At 39.8% G+C, this 21,866-nt stretch overlaps 1 protein-coding gene across 7 annotated transcripts in view; it reads right to left on the bottom strand.

Moving 5' to 3' along the window:
• Positions 1 to 21,866, bottom strand: part of STARD13 (StAR related lipid transfer domain containing 13) — a 221,572-nt gene that overhangs the window by 36,748 nt on the left and 162,958 nt on the right. The window lies entirely within an intron of this gene.

The raw sequence follows: 21,866 nt of genomic DNA on the forward strand, positions 1-21,866 counted from the left end.
AAGTCACTAATTCTTTTAACAATTCTTTCCTTCATCATATAAAAGAGATGCTCCTATTCTTTTTCAAAGCTAACACTTTATCATGTGTCTGATTTCAACATCCACCACTTCATTGGGACTTTGACACCTCATTTATTCCCTCTCACCTCAGCAGACTCTTCACTGTTTTTTTCTCTAAGCTCATCCCTGTCATGAACAAACTGACTAACCAATTAGTTAGCAACCTAAATAACCATAATCAAGCAAACTACCAATTTTCCTTCAATCTTATCTTTCCATCAAGCAACTCTACTCACCATCCTGACATCCCCTTCCTTATATTATTCAGTTTGCTGAGAACATCCTTAATTTTCATTCACTCTTCAACCCACTGCAATCTAATTTCATGAAATTCTCTTTGCAAATGCCTTTATTATTTTGTTTTATTTGATTTTTTTTAAATTATAGCATATGGTTTAAGGAGTCAAACATTACCCCTCACGTCCTTTTCCATTTACCAGTCTTTGGAGGCAACTTTTTAAAGTGTTTCTTTTGGTGTTTACTTCCAGCAACATGTATATGCTGTTACTTCTTCATTTTTCAGTTTAAGCCATTATCTATTGACGTTGTTCTATGAAAGATAAAGTTTTTTTTACTATGCATTCCCCCCTCATCCTCCTACATGCACATTTGTACCCTTTGCCTCTTATGTAGTTGTCATAATTTTGTAATTTTTTGATAAATCAATATTTAGTGTTTATTTTCTATGACCATGTAAATGCTATTCACATGTATATCATGCTCTGATTACTTTTCCTTTCATTCTAAACTTTTCATTATCCCAGGAGTTAATAAGCATCTTATTTGTTTCCTCAGTTTTCTGTGTACTTATCCTTAAATTCAAACTCAGACACTTCCCTAATTATCTAAATGTGTTAAAATATATCAGTCTATCTAATTTCCTTGGAGATGTCTTTCTCAGAGCCTTCTGACCTGTTCTAGTTGGGGTTGCTATATATATTTTTTCTTTTTAAGTCATGGGCTGATTAGATTTCTCAGAACTCAGATTCTTCTTCAGTGTGTTTTCCAGTGCTCTGGAGCTGAGTTACAAAAGAGGCCTGGGGATCTCAATATTTGGAATATAGGTAGACTGTCAATGGAGCCCCCATTTTCAATAGAGTATTCCATTTTCAGCAGTGTCTGATGTCCCTCGGTCCAGCCTCTCCAGAGAATAAACTTCCAGTCTTGTGCTGATGGTTAGGGAGAGAAGTCAGCAAGATTTAGCTTGCGGAGTGGATCAACGGCTCTACCTACTTTAAAATAGAATTTCAGGACTTCCCTGGTGGTTCAGTGGGTAAGACTCTGCGCTCCCAAAGCAGGGGGCCTGGGTTCGATCCCTGGTCAGGAAACTAGATCCCACAGGCATGCCACAACTAAGAGTCCGCATGTCCCAACTAATAATCGCACGCCACAACTAAGAAATCTGCATGCTGTAACTAAGAGCCCTCATGCCACAACTAAGAGTTGGCACGCCGCAACAAAAGATCCTGCATGCTGCAACGAAGATCCTGTGAGCCACAGCTAAGACCTGGTGCAGCCAAAAATAAATAATAAATAAATAAATATTTTTAAAAATAAAATAGAATTTCAAACAACCCTCTTCTTTTTTTTGTATAAATTTTTAAAATTTTATTTTATTTTTATTTTTGGCTGCGTTGGGTCTTCGTCGCTGCGTGCGCGCTTTCTCTAGTTGCAGGGAGCGGGGCCACTCTTCATTGTGGTGCGCAGGCTTCTCATTGTGGTGGCTTCTCCTGTTGTGCAGCACGGGCTCTAAGCATGCGGGCTTCAGTAGTTGCAGCACCTGGGCTCAGTAGTTGTGGCTCACAGGCTCTAGAGCGCAGGCTCAGTAGTTGTGGCACACGGGCTTAGTTGCTCCGCGGCATGTGGGATCTTCCCGGACCAGGGCTCGAACCCGTGTCCCCTGCACTGGCAGGCAGATTCTTAATCAGTGCGCCACCAAGGAAGTCCCAACCCTCTTCTTTTTGACTCACCTTCAATCTCACTTCACATTTTGGATTTTTAGGATTTCTGTAGTGAAAATTGAGTTATTTTATGACTTTGTCTACTGACCTATGACTTTGTCCACTGACCATTTAGATTTTGTTTCTTGGGCTTGTCAAATCCTCTACCACATATTTTTGTTTTTCTGCTTTGAAAATTTGGTAACTGTGATTTCTCTCTCTCTGTATGGACATTTGCTTTCATAAAGGAATATCTCTCTGTAAATTAGTGGAAATTTAGAAGCAGCAAATTCAGTTGCAAAACCTCCCATCTTTGACCAATGACTTTTTTTTTGTATTCTGGTTGTACATAGATCTTAAGTTTTCAGTTCAATGAGTTTTGGCAATTGTAACTACCCTCGAACAAGATAAAGAACATTTCTTGACATCAGAAGGTCTTCCTGTGCTCCTTTACTGTCAGTTTTCCCTACCACCACATCCCCTCCCGCCACTCCCAATCATCATATAAATGGGATCATACAGTATGTATTCTGTGTGTGTCTGGCTTTTTTCACTCATCACAATGTTTTTGACATTAATTTGTGTTGTGTATAGCAATAATCATTCCTTTTAACTACTGAGTAGTATTCTATGGTATGAAGATATGGTATGAAGTGTCCATGGGTTTATCCCATGGACATTGGGCTCTTTCCAGTTTTGACCAATGAGTTTTTAATCGCCAAATTCCATAGTCTCTTTCTAGCAAAGACCTATTTGTAGCAATGGGCCTAATTGGCGCTCACCTTCCTTGAAACTCTTCTGGTCTTCGGCATTCAAGGTGATGAATTCTCTCATCTCTCTAAACACTATCTCCTTCCTGTCACCAAGCAATACTTGCACCTTAACTATTGATATTTTTTAGAATTCAGACTGCGGTTCTTGTTCTTTTTACTCTGCACAAGCATAATGAGATATCTCATCTTAAAATAAACTAGACTCTGATGATGCCCATCCTCTTTCTCTAGCGTGGACATCTCACCTGAGCTCCAGAGCTACATTCCCAACTACTCACTAGTCTCATCCATCTGTGGGGTCCTCCTGGCCCTTCCAACACACCTATTAAAACTGAACTTGCTGCATTCTCTTCAAAACCTGTTTTTCCTATTTAAAGTCTTGTCTTGATTAAGAGCATCACCACTAAGCCACCCAAACCAGAAAATGGAGTCAACTTGAGACCCTTCTTCTTCAAGGTCTACATTCATTTGAGCGTCAAGTCCTATCAATTATACCTCCATGATATCTTTGAAATCTTGCCTCTCCTTGGTCCCGCTCAGTCCCTTCTCATCTTTTTCTTAGAGTCAGGCAACAGCCTTTTAAATTGGTTTCACTAATGCTTCACATTGAAACCAGTTCTATTTCTCAACTTTTTATCATGTCACTTACTTACTTAAAATTATTTGATGACTATATTCATTTTCAGCCATCTCCAGTTTACCCACTCACTAGACATTCATTAGTGTCAAATATGATAGGCAGTTATGGATTAGAAGCTGACCATCTAGTCTGAAGCTGGCTTCTGCAGGTTCTTGGCCTTTGCCCCTATAACTGACAGCCTGTTTTTTTTGGCCAGTTCCACATGTATTAACGTCTCTACCTAAGAGCTAAGAGTGGTATGTTAAATGCATTATATACTGTTGACCTTTGAACAATATAGGTTTGAATTGTGTGGGTCCACTCACACACACACCTTTTTTTTTCAATAAATATATTGGAAAATATTTTGAGATCTGCAACATTTTGAAAAAACTTGCAGATGAACTCCTTAGCCTAGAAATATCGAAAAAATTGAGAAAAAGGTATGTCATGAATGCATAAAATACATGTAGATACTAGTCTATCCTTACATAGGCACAAGGTGATATTTAATATAAAATCAGCAGTGTATTAGTTTTCTTGCTGTTTTATAACTTTGCTTTCAAAAAATCACATTACCATACAATATGCCTCTTTCTCATAATTGGAGAAATTGCATATCAGTCTATCATCACAAGGAAGTGGTTTTTAAAAAAAGTAACAATGTTTCCAGTACTGGACTATGAATATAGATGCACTACTTATGCCATAAAAATTTTATAATGATTCATTCATTAGTGTGTAGGCTAAGCTACCGTGAAGCAATCCTGTCAATTAAACTAGGCTACCATAAGGCAATCATATTGCTGCTTCTTTGTTAACACGTGAATCGTTATACCTCTAAATAAATATGAATTTCTTTTTCACATTATCTTTTCATTTTTGATGTGTTAGTAACATGTATAACATCTGCAATGTTTTGTATCATATAAACCAATATTCATGTAGGTACCAACACACGTCTTGTAAGCAGACGACATGGACTTACAGTATCGAAAAATACAGTACAGCACTGTAAATGTACTTTCTCCTTCTTATGATTTTCTTAATAACATTTTCTTTTGTCTAGCTTACTCTATTGTAAGAATACAATATGTAACACATATACAAAATATGTGTTAATTGACTGTTTATGTTATTGATAAGGCTTCTGATCAACAGTAGGCTATTAGTTAAAATTTTAGGGAACCAAAAGTTAAATGTGAATTTTGACTTAGTGGGGGAGTCAGCAACCCTAGCCCTTGCATTGTTCAAGAGTCAACTGTACATCGGTCAAGGCATATATATAATATATATATATATATATATATATATATATATATATATATATATATATATATATATATATATATCTCCTCACTTGGAAGTTCTGATATATACCTAAATAAGTTGATGTTTCTTATTGGCAGCTCTGTAATAGGTTTGTTTAGGAAGGATTCTCTGTTATTTATAAAATTTACTTATCTAACAAACTTGTTATTCCATTATGGTTTGGAAACACAAACTATTTTATTCTACACAAAAGTTTTTTACCTACTGCATATACAAAAGTCATCAAATGGTTCATGCTTTACATACCACATACTTGAATATGCTTTATACTTTCTGACACACATAGGAAGTTTATTTATTATTTTTTATAGCTAGAGACTCTAACATTTAACTATCTAGATTCAGATCCTTTTACCTCCTCTAAACTCAGATATTTGCTTGTGTCTTAAGAATTGCTCCTCTACTTGGAGAAAATGTTTTCAAAACATGTATCTCATAAAAGACTCGTATGCAGAATACATAGAGAACTCTTAAATTCTGTAAGTCACAAAACCTGATTTAAAAAGTAGGCAATATATTTGAACAGATACTTCTAAAAGAAGATATACAAATGGCAAATAAGTAAATGAAAAGATGCTCAACATCATTCGTCACTGGAGAAATACAAACTAAAATCATAATGAGACACCACCATACACACACTAGAATGTCTAAATTAAAAATACTTACAATACTAAGTTTTACAAGAATATAGAACCACTGAAACTTCCAAAGGGGTACGGCCTCTTTGGAAAACAGCTCGGCAACTTCTTATAAAATTAAACATGTTTTTAGCATCTGACCCAACAATTGCACTCTTAGTTATTTATCCAAGATAAAATAAATCATACATCCATATAAAGACATGTACTTGAATGTCTGTAGCAGCTTTATTCACAAAATAGGCAAAAAGTGGCAATAATCCAAATGTCCATCAACAGGCAAATGGATAAAAAATTGTTGTATATCCATACAATGAAGTACTCAACAATACAGAGGCACTAACTCCTAATACACACAGCAACGTGGATGAACCTCAGAGGCACTGTGCAGATGGAAAGAAGCCAGATACAAAGTGGGGACACCATATGATTGCAGCTATAAAAAATGTACAAACGGTAAAGGTGTAGTGACAGAAAACAGCTCAGCGGTTGCCAGTGTGGCAATGGAAATGCTCCATACCATGACTGTGGTGATAGTTACATAACGTAACCATATATATTTGACAAAACGCATCCAGTTGTATTCTTTAAGTTGGTGAATTTTTTTGAACATAAGTTATACTTCAGAAAAGCTGAATAAAAATAATGCAAGTGGGTAACACCAGTGGGAATGGTGGAGTAAAGATCTCCAAAATCCTGCTCTTCCATAAAAATAACAAAAATACTGGCAAAAATGGTCAAAATCAACTTTTTAGGAAAATCTGGAAATTAATAAAAGCTTGCAACAATCCAACTAGTGCCTATGTAAGAAAAATTACTGAATCTATGTAGGAACAGTGAGCTCTGTGGCACCTGAACGTGCCCTTTTTTCCTCAGCTCTGCAGGAGCTACGAAAAGCCGACAGGCATCACAATCAGAGGACTTGTGAAAACCAGCAGCCTGGCAGCCACTGGAGAGGGCAGAATGGGTTTGACCTTCCCCAAAGGTCCATTTTTAAAGAATTTTCATTATTTGAGCTGTCTGGCAATTCACTGAATGCCCCCATTCACAGGGCTTATCTTTCTTTAACCTGACACTGAGCTCATCACTGAGAAAAGCTTTTTCCCAGGGTGTTTGTCAAAAACAATCAGTGGCAATTATTTAACACCAGAGCTGCCTGAAGTGGTGATAACAGTTGAACCAAACAAGATGTGGACCAAAAGGAATGAAAGGAATAGCTGGGGAAACGAGATACCCACAGGGACTAAGAAAAGTTCTGACATATTCTTAGGAATCTAGAAGGCCAAGCACACGTGCAGAACTGTGTGCATACCTAGGAATGACCTGAGAAGGTCTAATTTCTCTCCTCTGGCTGACCTTGATGATCTGCACAAGCAGGAAATAAAGCCTGAGACAGAGTTACCAAATTCCTGCTGGAGCACTGAAACCATAGCCCAGTATGCACTAACTGTCCCTTGGCAAAGGCCAGCAGACATACTGGTTCAAGACATTTAAGGAAATCTCTGTCCAATCATCTGCAGACCACTAAGCTAACTGAGTACAGACTTCCAGGGTCATACGAAGGATTCAGACTTTACATAATTAGTTGAAGAATGTCGCTAAACAAACAGCAACAATAACAACAAACTTTGGGGAGGAGGGGATCTGATTTTGAGAGTTGCCTCATTTATAATGTTTACAATGTCCAGTTTTAAACAGAAAATTATAAGACAACACACTGATTCTAAAGTTTATATGGAGAGGCAAAAGACCCAGAATAGCCAACACAGTCTTGAAGCAGAAGAATAAAGTTGGAGAATTGACACTATTCAATTTCCAGACTTACCATAAAGCTATAGTAATCAAGACAGTATGATATTGGTGAAAGAAGAGATGAACAGAATAATGGAACAGAACAGAGAGCCCAGAAATAGACCCACACAAATATAGCCAACTGATCTTTGACAAAGGAGTAAAGGCAATACAATGGAGACAGGTTTTCAACAATGTTGAAAGAACTATATATCCACATGCAAAAAAAAGTCAGTCTAGACATAGATCTTATACTCTTCACAAAAGTTAACTCAAAATGGATCACAGATCTAAATGTAAGCACAAAACTGTCACACCCCTAGAAGATAACATAGGAGAATATCTGTATGACCTTAGGTTTAGTGATGACTTTCTAGGTACAACATCAAAGTCACGATCTATGAAATAAATACTTGATAAGCTGGACTTCATTAAAATTAAAAACTTCTACTCTGTGAAAGAAACTGTCAAGTATATGAGAAGCTATGCCATAGGCTTAGAGAAAATATTTGTAAAAATCATATCTGATAAAGGACTGTTATCTAAAACATACGAAGAACTCTTAAAACTCAAAATAATAAAATAAACAATCCAATTAAAAAAAGAGACCAAAAATCTGAACAGATACCTCACCCAAAGAAGATACAATGATGGCAAATAAGCATATGAAAAGATGCTGTATATCATATATCATTAGAAAATTGCAAATTAAAACAACCATGAGATACCACTACACACCTACTAGAACGACAACATTCTAAAACACTGGTATTACCAAATTCTGGCTAGGATGAGGAACAACAGAAACCCTCATTCATTGCTGCTGGGAATGCAAAATGGTACAGCCCCTTTGGAAGACACTTTGGCAGTTTTTTATAAAACTAAACATACTCTTAGTATACGTTCCAGTAGTTTGCACTCCTAGGTACTTACGCAAAGAGTTGAAAACTTATTGCACACATAAACTTGCACGGGAATTTTTTTAAGCCATAAAGACAAATACTATATTTCTAAAAGACATATGTACTCAAAATATAAACCAATGTGACAAAACTTTTGAAGCCAACATGTCCACAGTATCAATGGGTGTGAGGTGACATTGCACAGGAATGTTTATAGCAGCTTTATTCATAACTGCCAAAACTGGCAACTGGAAGTGCCAACAGCTTGGAAGTGACCAAGCTGTTCTTCAGTAGGCGAATGGAAAAATAAACTGTGGTCCATCCAGACAATGGAGTATTATTCAGTGCTAAAGAAATGAGCCATCAAGCCATAAAAAGACATAAAGGGACCTTAAATGCATATTACTAAACGGAAGAAGCCAATCTGAAAGGCTCCATACTATATGATTCCAACTGTATGACATTCTGGAAGAGGCAAAGCCAGTAAGAAGATCAGTGGTTGCTATGTATTAGGAGTGAGGGAGGGATGATAGGGATGAGTAGACAGAGCATAGAGGGTCTTTAGGGCAGTGAAATATTCGCATGATACTCTAATGGTGGATACGTGACATTACACATTTGTCAAAACCCACAGAATGTACAAGACCAAGAGAGAAGCCTAATACCAACTACAGACTTTGGGTGATAATGATATGTCAATGCAGGTTCACCAGTTGTAATGTGCTCCTCTGGTGGGGATGTTAATGGTGGAAGAGGCTGTGCATGTGTGGGTACAGGTGGTATAGGAGAACTCTCCATACTTTGTGGTTAATTTTCCTGTGAACCTAAAACTGCTCTAAAAACAAAGTCTATTTTTAAAAAATGTAGTCTTTGTTTTATTCATTTAAAAATCATTTTATTCCTTGGACTTTGAAATTACTGATGTAAAGTGATCTACATTTCTTTTGTTCTGATTCTACTTGCTTATTAGTTCTCAATACAATCTACAAAATTGTCATCATTAAAGACATCTTAGCGGGACTTCCCTGGTGGTCCAGTGGTAAAGAATCCTCCTTCCAATGCAGGGGACGTGGGTTCGATCCCTGGTCAGGGAACTAAGATCCCACATGTTGCGGGGCAACTAAGCCCACGTGTCACAACTACTAAGCTCGTGCACCTCAACTAGAGAGCCTGCATGCAGCAAACTACAGAGCCCACGAGCTCTGGAACCCATGCACCATAATTAGAGAAGAGAAAACCCGCAAGCCACAACTAGAGAGAAGCCCGTGTGCCACAAGGAAGAGCCCGCATGCCTCAAGGAAGAGCCCACGTGCCGCAACTAAGACCCAATGCAGCCAAAAAAATAATAATAAATAATAAAATAAATAAACAAACAAACAAATAAATGGGCTTATAAAAGAAAAGACATCTTAGAATTTCTGGATACAATTTCAAGTATCGTACACATAACCATTCAACTCCTCCTTTCACAGTGTATACATTTATTAAATCAACATGTATACTTTAAACATCTTATAATTTTGTCAATTGTACCTCAATAAAGCTGAAAAAAAAAAACAGCTGATTTTTTAAGATGGGAAAAAAAGAAAAAGAGAGAAAGCACTCTTTATGGTGGTCTGAAACTAGGTAGACATTCCTAGCACGGTATAGCTTCAGTCTATATTTATCTTGCATAAGGTAAAGTAAACAATGGCTAGACTCTCCGAGAATACAAAATGGATGAAACACACCGGGGAGAGATGGAAATGCCTCTTTAAGGACTGGCTGCTTCAGGTAAAAGAACATGTCATATAACAGAAGTGTTCACAGCACTTTATCAAAACCACTGTGAAGTTCTGCTGCGATTGCAGCCAGTCTGCATTTAGGACAAATATTTAGCATCAGTATCTGTTCCCCTCTAACTTAATGATACCTTATATAAAGTAATATAAAACGCTTCAGATAATCTGAGTTGGTCTAACACTGGTGGCCTGGAAAGCTACTCCTGCATGAATAACAATTTTGATTATAAAACGTATTTTCTTTGCTGCATGAACGGTGTGTCTTTCCACTGGATTAGAGCCTCTTTTAAGGCAGGAACCATAATTTATTCTTCTAATCCGCATAAGCCCTAGCAGGTAATTTTATACATGATTGTCTCTGTAGGTTTTTCTTTTTTAACTGAACATACTTTTTCTACATAGGTCCAATCAGTGATTGACTTTAAATAGTAACAATAGACCTTGCATAGTCAGAATAAAAGAATTATTCTCCTCCACTGAATGTGACAGGCTGAGAGCTGCACCTTATTTGCATCTCTAACGCCCAGCACAGGCGCTGGCTCAGAGAGAATCCACTTGGTAAATGTTTGCTAAGGAAACATTAGAACTTGGCAGGCTCTAGGGACCACTTGGCCTGACCCTTTTATTTTCAAATGAGCAGACTAAGGCTCTGAGAGAAACACTTGCTCAAGGGAACCATGCATCATCTAGAGAGCTGGACTTCTTGTCCAGAGATTTCTCTGCTCCTGCCTACTCAGGGAAAATCTAGCAGGGCCTGGGAAATGACAGCCTGTGCCATGGACCTAGTCAATAGGCTAGTCAATAAATGGTAGTTTCCTTCCCCCGTCCACCTTTTCCACGGAAAGAGGAAACCCATGACACGTGACGAAGCTGTCCAGTTTGTGCTCTGGACAAACTGGATTTACGTGTTAAGGTAAGCAAAGCAGTTTGACCTTTTCAGAAGTCATGTCCACAATGTCCACTGCTCCCAGAACCTGTTAATTTTTACTCTTTTCTTCAGGAGACTTTAGAACGGTTAATACATTAGTAAAGGAGAAATAGTCAAAAGTCTCATTTTAAAAGTGAAACGTGAGGCTCTGGTGGGAAAGTCAACACGAAGAGAAGCTGAGATATGTTCATCCGACACTGGACACCACGTACCAGGAACAGGTTGAGTGGCTGGGAATGCAGAGGTGAGCAAGATGTGGTCCCTGTCCTCGGGGATCTTCCCGTCCCATGTGGGATGTAAATATGATGAATAAGAGAAGAAGCAATTCACTTTCTGAACACATAAGGACAAAACGTCCCAGAAGAGGCAATGTTTCAGCAAGGCTATGAAGGACTAATAGCAATTTGCCGCCTAGGTTAAAAGAACGGCAGGCGAAGCCAGCGGTCATTAAATGGCATGCTTTAGTCTAGGAACTGCAAGGATGTGAGTGGGAATCACTGGTGGGATGAGCAGGGCCCAGATCATGAAGGGCCCAGATGAAGATGTTAGGAGCAATCTGTGGCAGTGGGGGCTGGGGGTGAGGGTCTTGAAGGGTATTAGGAGAGTGATGTAATTCCACCGCATGTCAGAAACACACCTGGGGGCAGGACGGACACTGAGCTGAGGAAGGGCGGGTAGAAGATGGTTACAATAGTTTAGGTGAGAGACGGCAAAGAAGAGCAGAAAGGAAGTGACAGCAGCTGAAGACTGGGCCAGTGATGTAGAAGCTTGGGGGCCAGGGAGAAAGAGAGGATGACTCTGCATTTCAGGCTTTGGTCACTGTGCCTTTAAACATAGAAAACAGTGAAATAGGGAGGTACTGGGAGCTGGGACATGGAGAAGATAACAAGCTTACATTGTGATGCGTTCAATTTTGGGGCACCTTGCGACATCCAGACCTACTTGGGAATGATCGGCATGTAGATGATACACACAGAGGAGACATAATAATTAAACTAATTATCCAGGGAGAATTCAGAACCCCGGAAACTCCTGTGCTCAAGGCCCGGGTAGAGGAGGACCTGGGCTGGGGAAGGTGTAGCCAGAGACGGAAGCCACAGAACGAGCATTACAGACGGGCGGGTGGGGGGTGCAGTGAGTTATTTGTATCAAATAGTTAAGAAAGAGTAAGTGATACAAAACCTAAAATATGCCTTTTGGGTTCAGCAGTCATCGTGGGCAGTTTCAGAGAAGCCTGAGTAGAGGGCTGAGCAGTGAATGATCCCCAAGAAGAAGTGTAGCTCAGCAGCAGAGAGATTTGGGGTATTTTGAAGAGAAAATGAATAATTTATCGCCACACAACATTCTCTCACAGGTAGAAGCAGTAAAATAATTTGTGAACTGACGGGTCATTTTCTGCCAGGTGCCAGTTCAATTTAACAAACAGTTATTGAATTCCTGCCCGGCACAGGGCCACGGAGCACCAGGCGCCCATGATGTACCACCGGACAAGACACGGTTCCTACCGGCGAGCACTTTGGAACTGCGAGGGAGTCCTCGCCTCCCCAGCTTACCACGCCCAGAGGGAGCGAGGCCAGGGTCAGCGTGAAGTGAGCTGTGTCCAGACTGCCCCGAGCATGGAGGGGACGCCTGGGAGGGCAGAGCCCAAAGGCCAGCAGGAGAATGAGGGAAAGGCAGGCAGTGTGCTTGCTGGGAGGGCTGGGGACTCGTGAGCAGGGAGTGCGCTGTGCGGGGACCAGTGGGAGACAGGGAGGGTGGTCTGGGCCCTGTCTGAGCAAAGTGCCCCCTCGGCCACTGTGACAGAGCCTGGGGAGACACAGAGCGGCCCTCTGCACTTGACGCATGAATGACAGCAATGGGGCCCTTTTCTTCTTCGTATCTTAGGTTTGTATTTTACATTTAAACTGCCAACTTTAGATTGGTCATGAGGTCTCCCATGCTGACTTAATGGTCAGTTTCCTGTGATATTTTTCTAATATTCCTGCCAAAGCCTCAAGAGGAATAACAAGCAGGGGTACGGGTTCATCTGATTCTGATTAAAGCTGCAGCCTGAACTTCTCACCCTCCGCTCAAGTGTCAGAGGCTAAAGGTCTCTAGCCCCGTCTCTTTAGGAGTGTTCCGGGTGTGGTCCTCCAAGATGGTCAGAAACCAGTCACCTGTTCCGGGGATCAGAGGCCAGCACCTCCGGGAGCAGCAGCTCCTCCTCTGCGGGGCCTGGGAAACGCTCCCCGTCTGTCTGGGAGTTTACAAAACAGATTCTGCGGAGCAGGGTGGAGAGCTATGCCACATGCACTTGTCTGGTATGTACTCACCCAACGTGGGGCCTTTCAAATATCACAGGCCATCCAGCAGGATGGCCCTACGGTGACTGGGGTGGGGGGGAGAGTGTAATTAGAAGTGCACGAGTGGCTGTCACCATGCCACAGCTGAGCCAGTGAAGGCCATGCCTCCCCTTTGCTGAGCTTCTCACTCTGGCTGCTCTTCTACCAAGTGGTCCTGCGGCAGCACAAATGCTGGCCCCTCTTCCAGCCCGGAACCCCACACACTGTCCCTGGATGTCAGTGGAGGTGTGGGAGAGAAATGGTTAAGCGTGGACTGATCTCACTGTGCAAAGAAAATGAAGTAGTATGTGATGTTGATTAAGGGGGAAAGGATGTACGTGTGGGACCGTGTAACTTGTATAATATATATTTTCAATTGAGAAATAATTGATGTAGGACATTGTATAAGTTTAAGGTGTACGACATAATGATTTGATGTTTGTATATACTGTGAAATGATCACCACAATAAGTTTAGTTAACATCCATCTTCACACATAGTAATTTTTTTTCTTGTGATGGGAACTTTTAAGATCTACTCTCTTAGCAACTTTCAAATATGCGACACAGTATTGTTAACTATAGTCACCATGCTATACGTTACATCTCCAGAAAATAATTTTAAATAAGCAACAGACTCTAATAATGAGGGTTTCAGTGAAGAGTGTAAGTTCCTCTGGCAAATCGATAAAGGACGTCAGCCACAGTGGTCCAAAAGTAAAGAGCTATAAACAAAAGTCCAGGTGTTCTTGGGCTTCTTTAGTTTGGGGATTTCAGGCACAGTTTAAATTCACATATTCCTGTATCAGAGAAGTCAGATGAGGTATCCTTAGCTTTTTAACTGTTCCCAACAATTGCATCTAATCCAGATAAAATTTCTCTAGTGAGAATTAGTCCAAGTTGAAGCAAGGGTCATATGAGAGATTTCTGAGAAAACTGAAAGAAAGCAAATCAGCCCAGGGTGGAGGGGGAGAACTGGATGGTACGAAGCACTCACTCTCTGGAGCTAAGGGGCGTCTCGCGGCTCCTCCCTCTGCCTGCCCCATAGACGTGGGGTCCCCCTCGACCAGCCTAGGTCTTCTTCTTACTGTCCCACTCTCGGGACCTCATACCTTCATATGCAGATGACTTTACATCTCTGTCTCCAGCTGAGGCCCCTGTCCAGCTCCACACCCGCACACCCAACTGCACCTGGACACTTCCACTGGCACTGGCCCCTCAGGCGCCTCAGCTCATCACTCCTTCCCCGCTCAGACCCTGGCCGGACTCTCCTCACCTCCCTCCTCGGCTGTTTCCTGACTCAAGGAAGGGCGTCACTACCACCCAGCTGCTCAAACCAGGAGAAGTCTGGTCCCCCTGAATTCTGAACAACAACAGCAATAATAATAGCACCGGTTATTCATAGGTTCTTGTGAGAATTAAGCGAGATCAATGTCAAGAGCTTAGTATACTAGTCAACGTACACTAAACACTCACAAAATGGTAACCATGGTAATCTATTATATATGTGGTAAAGCAAGGCATTTTTAAAAACATTGCTAATATTTTTAAGAATGCAATACAAATATCTAAAAAAATAGAGAGAGAGAAGTGAATAATATTAATAATATAAACTCCTACTTTTGCCCTGCTGTCCTATTTTGTAGTTTCTTGTGTATTCTTCCTGAAGTCATTTTAAGTAGCTGGTTGGAAAAGGTTACATAAGAGGCCATTAAAAACTATAAAGATCAGGAAAGCCCCATGATCAGTGGTTTCAGGGGCTCACTAGAGTTGGGCCCTGGGTAGCAGCTGTGCAGGGAGCTACTGACCAAGAAGTGGACGGCCTGGTGGTATCTGCCGGCTGGCAGCCCTGATGAAATGTGGATGCTCTAGCAACAGGAGGTATGAAGAGAGAGGACCTTCAAGATGGCGGAGGAGTAAGACATGGAGATCACTTTCCTCCCCACAAATACATCAAAGATACATCTACATGTGGAACAGCTCCTACAGGACACCCACTGAACACTGTCAGAAGACCTCAGACTTCCCAAAAGCCATGACGCTGACAGGGTCTTGGTGCACCGGCTGGCTGTCAGGCCTGAGCCTCTGAGGTGGGAGAGCCGAGTTCAAGACATTGGACCACCAGAGACGTCCCGGCCCCACATAATATCAATGAGCGAGAGCTGTCCCAGAGATCTCCATCTCAGTATTAAGACCCAGCTCCACTCAACGACCAGCAAGCTACAGTGCTAGACACCCTATGCCAAACAACTAGCAAGACAGGAACACAACCCCACCCATTAGCAGAGAGGCTGCCTAAAATTGTAATAAGTTCACAGACACCCCAAAACACACCACCGGACGTGGTCCTGCCCACCAGAAAGACAAGATCCAGTCTCATCCACCAGAGCACAGGTACCAGCACCCTCCACCAGGAAGCCTACACAACCCACTGAACCAACCTTACCCACTGGGAGCAGACAAAAAAACAACGGGAACTATGAACCTGCAGCCTGAGAAAAGGAGACCCCAAACACGGTAAGATAAGTAAAATGAGAAGACAAGAGAAATACGCAGCAGATGAAGTAGCAAGGTAAAAACCCAACAGACCAAACAAATGAAGAGGAAATAGGCAGTCTACCTGAAAAAGAATTCAGAGTAATGATAGTAAAGATGATCTAAAATCTTAGAAATAGAATGGAGAAAATATAAGAAATGTTTAATAAGGACCTAGAAGAACTAAAGAGCAAACAAACGATGAACAACACAATAAATGAAATTAAAAATTCTCTAGAAGGAATCAATAGCAGAATAACTGAGGCAGAAGAACAGATAAGTGACCTGGAAGATAAAATAGTGGAAATAACTACTGCAGAGCAGAATAAAGAAAAAAAGAATGAAAAGAATTGAGGACAGTCTCAGAGACCTCTGGGACAACATTAAATACACCAACATTCGAATTATAGGGGTCCCAAAAGAAGAGAGAAAAAAAAGGGACTGAGAAAATATTTGAAGGGGTTATAGTTGAAAACTTTCCTAATATGGGAAAGGAAACAGTCAATCAAGTCGAGGAAGCACAGAGAGTCCCATACAGGATAAATCCAAGGAGAAACATGTGAAGACACATATTAATCAAGCTATCAAAAATTAAATACAAAGAAAAAATATTGAAAGCAGCAAGAGAAAAGCAACAAATAACATATAAGGGAATCCCCATAAGGTTAACAGCTGATCTTTCAGCAGAAACTCTGCAAGCCAGAGGGAGTGGCAGGACAATTTAAAGTGATGAAAGGGAAAGACCTAAAACCAAGATTCCTCTACCCATCAAGGATCTCACTGAGATTCAGTGGAGAAATTAAAACCTTTACAGACAAGAAAAAGCTAAGAGAATTCAGCACCACCAAATCAGCTTTACAACAAATGCTAAAAGAACTTTAGACAGGAAACACAAGAGAAGGATAAGACCTACAATAAAGAATGCAAAACAATTAAGAAAATGTAAAAGGAACATACATACCGATAATTACGTTAAATGTAAATGGATTAAATGCTCCAACCAAAAGACACAGACTGGCTGAATGGATACAAAAACAAGACCCATACATATGCCGTCTACAAGACACCCCCTTCAGACTTAGGGACACATAAGACTGAAAGTAGGGGATGGAAAAAGATATTCCATGCAAATGGAAATCAAAAGAAAGCTGGAATAGCAATTCTCATATCAGACAAAATAGACTTTAAAAAAAAGACTAGTATAAGAGACAAAGAAGGACACTACATAATGATCAAGGAATCAATCCAAGAAGAAGATATAACAACTGTAAATATTTATGCACCCAACATAAGAGCACCTCAATACATAAGGCAAATACTAACAGCCATAAAAGGGGAAATTGACAGTAACACAATCATAGTAAGGGACTTTAACACCCCACTTTCACCTATGGAAAGATCAAACAAAATGAAAATAAAGAAACACAAGCTTTAAATGACACATTACACAAGATGGAATTAATTGATATTTATAGGACATTCCATGCAATAACAACAGAATACACTTTCTTCTCAAGTGCTCATGGAACATTCTCCAGGATATATCATATCTTGGGTCACAAGTCAAGCCTCGGTAAATTTAAGAAAATTGAAATTGTATCAAGTATCTTTTCCGACCACAATGCTATGAGACTACATATCAATTACAGGAAAAAAAAAAAACGGTAAAAAATACAAACACCGGGATGCTAAAGAATACGCTACTAAATAACCAAGAGATCACTGAAGGAATCAAAGAGGAAATCAAAAAATACTTAGAAACAAATGACAATGGAAACCTATGGGATGCAGCAAAAGCAGTTCTAATAGGGAAGTATATAGCAATAAAATCCTACCTCAAGAAATAAAAAAATCTCAAACAACCTAACCTTACACCTAAACCAATTAGAGAAAGAAGATTAAAAAAAACACAAAGTTAGCCAATGGAAAGAAATCATAAAGATCAGATCAGAAATAAATAAAAAAGAAATGAAGGAAATGATAGCAAAGATCAATAAAACTTAAAGCTGGTTCTTTGAGAAGAAAAACCAAATTGATAAACCATTAGCCAGACTCATCAAGAAAAAAAGGGAGAAGACTCAAATCAACAGAATTAGAAATGAAAATGGAGAAGTATCAACTGACACTGCAGAAATACAAAGGATCATGAGAGATTACTACAAGCAACTCTATGCCAATAAAATGGACAACCTGGAAGAAATGGACAAATTCTTAGAAAAGTACAACCTTCCAAGACTGAAACAGGAAGAAATAGAAAATATAAACAGACCAATCACAAGTAATGAAATTGAAACTGTGATTAAAAATCTTCCAACAAACAAAAGCCCAGGACCAGATGGCTTCACAGGCGAATTCTATCAAACATTTAGAGAAGAGGTAACACCTATCCTTCTCAAACTCTTCCAAAATATAGCATAGGGAGGAACACTCCCAAACTCATTCTACGAGGCCACCATCACCCTGATAACAAAACCAGACAAAGATGTCACAAAAGAAGAAAACTACAGGCCAATATCACTGATGAACATAGATGCAAAAATCCTCAAAAAAATACTAGCAAACAGAATCCAACAGCACATTAAAAGGATCATACACCATGATCAAGGGGTTTATCCAAGACATGCAAGGATTCTTCAATATATGCAAATCAATGTGATACACCATATTAACAAACTGAAGGATAAAAACCATATGATCATCTCAATAGATGCAGAAAAAGGTTTCAACCAAATTTAACACTCATTTATGATTAAAACTCTCCAGAAAGTAGGCATAGAGGGAACTTACCTCAACATAATAAAGGCCATATATGACAAACCCACAGCCAACATCGTTCTCAACGGTGAAAAACTGAAACCATTTCTACTAAGATCAGGAACAAGACAAGGTTTCCCACCCTCACCACTATTATTCAATGTAGTTTTGGGAGTTTTAGCCACAGTAATCAGAGACAAAAAAGAAATAAAAGGATCCAAATCAGCAAAGAAGAAATAAAGCTGTCACTGTTTGCAGATGACATGATACTATACATAGAGAATCCTAAAGATGCTACCAGAAAACTACTAGAGCTAATCAATGAATTTGGTAAAGTAGAAGGATACAAAATTAATGCATAGAAATCTGCTGCATTTCTATACACTAATGATAAAAAATTGGAAAGAGAAATTAAGGAAACACTCCCATGTACCACTGCAACAAAGAGAATAAAATTCCTAGGAATAATCCTACCTAAGGAGACAAAACACTTGTATGAAGAAAACTATAAGACACTGAGGAAAGTAATTTAAGATGATACAAACAGACGGAGAGATATACCATGTTCTTGGATTGGAAGCATCAACATTGTGAAAATGACTATAGTACCCTAAGCAATCTACAGATTCACTGCAATCCCTATCAAACTACCAATGGCATTTTTCACAAAACTAGAAGAAAAAGTTTCACAATTTGTATGGAAATACAAAAGACCCCAAATAGCTAAAGCGATCTTGAGAAAGAAAAATGGAGCTGGAGGAATCAGGCTTCCTAACTTCAGACTATACTACAAAGCTGTAGTAATCAAGACAGTATGGTACTGGCACAAAAACAGAAATCTAGATCAATGGAACAGGATAGAAAGCCCAGAGATAGACCCACGTACATATGGTCACCTTATCTTCGATAAAGGAGGCAAGAATATACAATGAAGGAAAGACAGCCTCTTTAATAAGTGGTGCTGGGAAAACTGGACAACTACATGTGAAAGAATGAAATTAGAACACTCCCTAACACCATACACAAAAATAAACTCAAAATGCATTAAAGACCTAAATGTAAGGCCAGACACTATAAAACTCTTAAAGGCAAACATAGGCAGAACACTCTATGACATAAATCACAGCAAGACCTTTTTTGACCCACTTCCTAGAGAAATAGAAATAAAAACAAAAATAAAGAAATGGGACCTAGTGAAACTTAAAAGTTTTGCATAGCAAAAGAAACCAGAAACAAGACAAAAAGACAACCCTCAGAATGGGAGAAGATATTTGCAAATGAAGCAAGTGACAGAGGATTAATCTCCAAAATATACAAGCAGCTGATTCAGCTCAATATCAAAAAAACAAACAACCCAATCCAAAAATGGGCAGAAGACCTAAATAGACATTTCTCCAGAGAAGATATACAGATTGCCAACAAATACATGAAAGGATGCTCAACATCACTAATCATTAGAGAAATGCAACAGAAAACTACAATGAGGTGTCACCTCACACCAGTCAGAATGGCCATCATTAAAAAATCCACAAACAATAAATGCTGGAGAGAGTGTGGAGAAAAGGGAACCCTCCTACACTATTGGTGGGAATGTAAATTGATACAGCCACTATGGAGAATAGTAGGAGGTTCCTTAAAAAAGTAAAAATAGAACTACCATATGACCTAGCAATCCCACTACCAGGCATATACCCTGAGAAAACCGTAACTCAGAGTCATGTACCACAATGTTCACTGCAGCAGTATTTACAATAGCCAGGACACTGAGCAACCTAAGTGTCCAAAGACAGATGAATGGATAAAGAAGATGTGGCACATATATACAATGGAATATTACTCAGCCATAAAAAGAAATGAAATTGAGTTATTTGTAGTGAGATGGATGGACCTAGAGTATGTCATACAGAGTGAAGTAAGTCAGAAAGAGAAAAACAAATACTGTATGCTAACACATACATATGGAATCTAAAAAAAAAAAAAAATGCTTTGAAGAACTTAGGGCAGGCCAGGAATAAAGATCCAGACATAGAGAGTGGACTTAAGGACACGGGGAGGGGGAAGGGTAAGCTGGACCGAAGTGAGAGAGTGGCATGGACATATATACACTACCAAATGTAAAATAGATAGCTAGTGGGAAGCAGCCGCATAGCACAGGGAGATCAGCTCGGTGCTTTGTGACCACCTAGAGGGGTGGGGTAGGGAGGGTGGGAGGGAGATGCAAGAGGGAGGGGATATGGGGCTATAAGTATATGTATAGCTGATTCACTTTGTTATACAGCAGAATCTAACACAATAATATAAAGCAATTATACCCCAATAAAGATATTAAAAAATATATAGAAAGGTCAATGTTTTTCATGTGGGAAATCCCCTATGTTTGACCCTTCCATGTCTGTACTTGTCTGTACTCCATGGCTGCTCCCATTCTATACAGGCTACCTTGGGGTGAGGTTTGTGGTGGCAGGTAGGGGTGGGGATGAAGATGCCTTTCCTGCACATTAAATTAGTTATAAAAACAAAAGTGAAAGTTGAAAATAACCACATCAAAATTTCATGTGTTCTTGTCTGGGTAATTCCTACTGGCATTTTAGGGTCATTTTCCCAGGAAACTGTCTCTGAAGCCCTTTCCCCCTTAGCTATCCTGTACTTACAGTGATTACATCATTTGTCCAAGTAAATCATTACTCATTTGTCAACCTAGGCACCGTGGGCATTTGGGGACAGATAATTCCTTGGGGCGGCGGGTGCTACCTTGTGCATTGTGGGAGGTTAGCAGCATCTCTGGCCCCACCCACTAGATGCCAGTAGCATCACCACAGGCATGACAAGCAAAAACGTTCCCAGACCTCCAGACAGGGCAAACTGCTGCCCCATCTCGGGTTGAGAATCACAGCATTAGCCTGAGATCTCAGGGTGAGGATTCTGTCTCATTTGTCCCCATAGTAAAGTAAGGCCCTCAAGAGACAGCCTTGATGAAATGAATTGAAGGAACAGTTGACAAAGTACCGCTACTCTCCAACAGTAAATCAGTTCTAAACACTTCACAAAAGAACAAAGTGTGCTTTAAACTCTTACTTTAATATGATTATTTTTTTACAGTTGAGGTCCATGAAGGCACAAATGCAATGAGAATTTCTAACCTTGGGACTTACAAGTTAAATTCAGAACATCACAAGGCAACGTAAACATCTCGGGAAGAATTACCTTTAAAGGAGGACATGAAAAACACTCCAAATTGTGTTTCACAAAAAGACCTAAGCTCTCTTTGGAAACTCCAGAAGCAGCCTGTGTGGCTTTGAATCCTAGCAGTGCTATTTACTAACTGTAAATCGACAAGTTATTTCATACCTCTGTGCCTCTGTTTCCTCATCTGTAAAATGGAAATGATGTTAGAGCCTATCTTATAGGGTTGTTATGAGAACTAAATGAGTAAATATTTGTACAATACTTAGAGTCATGCTTGGTGAGCACTTTGTGTTCTAAAGAAATG

Source organism: Tursiops truncatus, chromosome 18, assembly GCF_011762595.2.
Source record: "Tursiops truncatus isolate mTurTru1 chromosome 18, mTurTru1.mat.Y, whole genome shotgun sequence".
In the NCBI taxonomy this organism is placed as follows: Eukaryota; Metazoa; Chordata; class Mammalia; order Artiodactyla; family Delphinidae; genus Tursiops; species Tursiops truncatus.